The sequence below is a fragment of the Gekko japonicus genome, unplaced genomic scaffold (assembly GCF_001447785.1).
Source record: "Gekko japonicus isolate JY-2015 unplaced genomic scaffold, Gekko_japonicus_V1.1 scaffold1, whole genome shotgun sequence".
NCBI classification, from domain to species: Eukaryota; Metazoa; Chordata; class Lepidosauria; order Squamata; family Gekkonidae; genus Gekko; species Gekko japonicus.
Genome location: NW_015164181.1, coordinates 524310 through 528645, shown reverse-complemented (window position 1 = coordinate 528645; position 4336 = coordinate 524310). Strand labels below are relative to the sequence as shown.

The following is a 4336-nucleotide window of genomic DNA, read 5'->3' as shown; positions in this document are numbered from 1 at the left end:
TACCTCTGCAACAGAAGGGCCTATGGCAAGTGTCCCCATTCCCAACCTTTTTAAGCCTGTGGGCACCTTTAATATTCTGACATAGGGTGGTAGGCACAACCACAAATGGCCATTGTGGGAGGCAGAGACACACATGCACAAAGGTAGCCAACTGCAGAGGCCAAGTGGAGTCGTTTTTTTAAATATACTGGGAAATTTTGGGAGAGAGAATAAAACTAACACTGTGGTGGTAGCTGCGGCTGAAACAATGTTATTTAAATTTGCACAGCCCATCAGATTCCCAATGACCAATCAGAAGTTCTGCTGGGCAGCAGCCACATCCGGCTACACTTTTGGCAGGTGCCAGGGAAGGTTTCAATGGACACCATGCTGGGGATCCCTGAGGATTTTCGAAAAAAATGGATTTTCGAAAAATCAGAGAACCTGCGACCCATATTGTTGCAACCTTATATCAATATACCAATATCCAGTTGCCAATTTAAAAAAAATGAAAAATCCTGGGGGGAGAGGTGGCTGCTGTAGGGGGACTAGGACAAGGAAGCTGTGGGAACCCTGCCACTGTATCAGCAGTGGGGAGACCATACAAGGCTGTACCCTTGTCAAAACCACCCAGGTCTATGAGGAGCTATGGGAGTGGCTTTAGCCTTTCATATGCCTCAGGAGTCAAACTAATACATGAAAACACAGACTCTCACATTAATGTTTAAAGTCCCCTTTCTGGGTATTACAGCACTTCAGGATACTGGTAGTGCAATCCTAAACAGAATCAATGGACTTAGAAGGGTATAACTCTGCTGAGGACTGCACTGGGAGTGACAGATTGGGAGACATTTTAATTTTATCTTTGCTTGGCACATAATAAACACACAATTATTACTAACTGTCATTTCCTCTGGAATATGATCAGTATCTACATGATTATTAATAAAGGTTGTCTTTGTTATGAAAGGCAAGGATTGATAGGAGTTTTTGGTATGGCAACTGTATATGCAAAAAGTGCCTCATCCTCCACACCCCCTCCCCAATCTTTCTAGTACCAGCCTCTGTCCTCTGTAGTATGGGACTTCGAGGAATGGGCAAAGATGGGGTGAGGTTAAAAAATGCTCATTTATTTAACTACCTAGCTAGCTCCTTGTATTATTTAGATGCACAAATGGAGTTTCTGATAGTGGCTTAGGGTTGCCAACTCTGTGTTGGGAAATCCCTGGAGATTTTGGGGATGGAGGCTGGGGAAGGAGGGGTTTGGGGAGGGGCAGGACCTCAATGGGGTATAATACCATAGCAACCATTTCCACCTGGGGAACTGATCTCTGTCCCTTGAAAATAAGTTTTGACTCTGGGTGATCTCCAGGCCCCACCTGGAGGTTGGCAACCCTAGTTCAGGTTAAGGAACCATCTTATGCCTGTATGCAGAATTCTATAGGTATACAGGAGAGAAAGGCTAAAATCTAGCATCGAGCTCTGCGTGCTGAAGGCCATCTGTTTTGATGGGAATGAAAACTGTGTATCTCTGTGTGAGACTGCTTTTGAAGGACAGAATCCTAAACCCTCATGCATATCACTGGTGCCATTCCAGGCAGCAAAAAACCCCAGCCACTTAAAACGTTTTACAAGGCTTACAAGGCTGTTAATACACGTTCACTAATCTTCAATAGAAGGCATTGTTGGAATGCCATGAAGATGTACCCCCTTTTTTTTAACTTGGCACATGGGGTAGTATTGTTTAGGAGTCTGTCTGATGATCTTAACAGATTGTAGCTGTGTATAGAGGACAATCATTTTAGCCTTAGTTGACATAGTATGCAAAGACTGTCATGAATGTTCTGGCCCCACTGCTGGACCTCCTGATGGCACCTGGTATCTTTGGCCACTGTGTGACAGAATGTTGGAGTAGATGGGCCATTGGCCTCATCCAACATTGGCTTCTCTTATGTTCTTATGTTCTTAATCAATCACAATGTGACCTGATCCTTACAGGGTAAAATTTTAAAAAACTTAAACTTGAATTTATCAGAAGCACAGATTTTGACCCACATGAAAGGTCAAAAGTGGGGAACCAGTAGACAGAAAACACTAGCAGGAATTTGATCGTTCCATAGCCATATGGGGTGTCAAAAAGGAAATGGTTTGCTGTACAGGGTTGCAACTGAAGTGAAACATCTGTGTACCTTGAAGAGCTGTGTCCGCCTTAACACTCTCAGCTGTAAATGCATCTGTAGTTTTGCTCTCACAGGCAAGCAAGATGTATCTTTATGCCTCAACCTGCTTTCAATTCTTGTTAAGAATTAAACATGACTAATGTTTACAAAGCACTAAAAATAAGACACATTAAATGAACGAGCATCTTCATTTGACAACTGAGCTGGTAGACAAAGATGGCTGTGCTCTTGCATAGCTCCTGTTATGTTTCAAATGGTGTTTATGAAGGAGAATTTTCAGTGGATGTATTTTGGTCACTAGTCTATAATACATGAAGCTGTGGTGGCTCAAGTGGTTAAGACGCTGAACTGCCGGCTGTGGAAGGTCGGTAGTTCAGCAGTTCAAGACCCGAGTTGCCGCATGACGGAGTGAGCTCCCGTCTCTAGTTCCAGCTCCTGCCAACCTAGCAGTTCGAAAGCAAGAAATTGCAAGTAGATAAATAGGTACCACTTTGGTGGGAAGGTAACAGTGTTCTGTGCGCCTTGGTGTTTAGTCATGCCGGCCACATGGCCACAGAAACGTCTTCGGACAGCGCTGGCTCTTTGGCTTTGAAACGGAGATGAGCACCGCAACCCTAGAGTCGGATTCGACTGGCTTTCGAGCAAGGGAACCTTTACCTTTACCTATAATACAGCCTTCAAAGACTAGACAGCCCATGCCAAGTGGTAGTTCCCTTCAGGTACACTTACCCATGCTAGGTCTTGACAAATACAGAGGCAATTATAGCAAGTGAAATATCTGGGCCTGGTCTTAATTTCAAAACCCAAAAGCTGTCATTCTCCTCCAGACTGGTGGAACCCACAGTTTCCAGCCTGGTCATTTGTCACTGGTCAAACAGCAATTTGTGAGGTAGCCAGTCATATTTTTAGCTTCCAAGTGGCTCCTGCTGCCTCCCAAATTGTTATTTACCGTAACTTTAGTTTAAAGTGAGGACAGGGTGGACTCTGTCTGCCACAGCTCCCCTACCCAGCTGAGGTGGATGCTTCCAAACAACTCCCTGGGCACAAAAGCCCACACTCATTCTGCCTAAGCAATTTTCGAGGCTATATATAACATTCCTCCCAGATGGCCTTGGCAGAAACTTCAAACAGGACCCAAAATCTTGGTTTGGTTTTGTAATCTGCTCTCCACCCTGCCTTTGGTGCCCTCATTAGAAGGCACCAGGCCATAGAGCTGGCAGGAGAAGCCCTCGGTGGTGTTCCCCTCTCAGCTCCGCCGTTGCCAGGCAGGCAGCCGGAGCGGGTGTCTTCTCTCATTCAGGGCTTGCCTGTGGTTTCTGGGTTTGTGATTTGCTTCAAAGTACACGGTCTGAAAAATCGCCGCCGCCGCGCAGTTCGTGCGAAGGATAAATATGCATGGCTTGTAATTCGGTTGCAGTTCTTGCTCCCAGCTGATAGGGTGACGTGGAGTTTGGAGAGGCTTGGAGATTGGCTTTTTGATTTGGCTTCTCTGCTGCAGTTGTGCAAAGGCAAGCTGTGTCTCTCTCACAGAAACCAACCAGGCTCCAAGGCTCGCCTGCTTGCCCTGTGATGCTGGGAAGCCTGTCCGCTGAACCAGTGGCGGTGAGACTGTGGCACGCACACACGCACACTGCAAGAGAAGGGGGAAGCCCATCCTATTCTCTTGCAACCTGGGGGTGCAGTCGTCATTTCCCCCTCGACACCCCCTTCATCCTCATCCTCCCGCTCTTCAGCTTCACTCTTCCCTCCCCTCCCCCGTTGAAATTACTCTGCACACGACTGAAAAAAGGCGACGCGGGTGGCATTATCCACATTTGAACCCCCCCCTCCCCCCCCCGCGCTTCACCCACCCCCTTTCCAGATGCGCTTCCTCACTCACAGCGGCAAAGGAGAACCTGGCTTTTCCAGCAAGCAACGCAACTTGGATTGACATGCGAAGGAGGACCCCCCCCCCCTTCGCATCCCGTCCTGGCAGAGATTGAACCTGAGATGGAATGAGATCGCTTTAGAGAACCGGAAGGCTCTGTAACTGGGGGAGCAACACGGACACCCCTCCCCGAAGAAAAGAACCGGGAAGGGTAAGTTCAGTCCCACTTCAGCGGTTTACAAAATGGGCAAGGTTTGTGCTTTGCTGCTGGGAAGTGGCATCGAAGCGATTGCGTTCCAATTCCCATACA

The 4336-nt window shown here is 47.2% G+C and overlaps 1 protein-coding gene across 4 annotated transcripts in view; it reads left to right on the top strand.

Annotated features, from left to right (window-relative positions):
* Positions 1–4067: 4067 nt before the first annotated feature.
* The window catches only part of SLC8A3 (solute carrier family 8 (sodium/calcium exchanger), member 3), a 244412-nt gene continuing 244143 nt past the window's right edge, over positions 4068–4336 (top strand). For all 4 annotated transcript variants that reach the window (XM_015407999.1, XM_015407997.1, XM_015407998.1 and 1 more), the window contains exon 1: positions 4068–4237. The gene's annotated coding sequence lies outside the window, so the exon portion shown is untranslated. The remainder of the gene's footprint in view (positions 4238–4336) is intronic.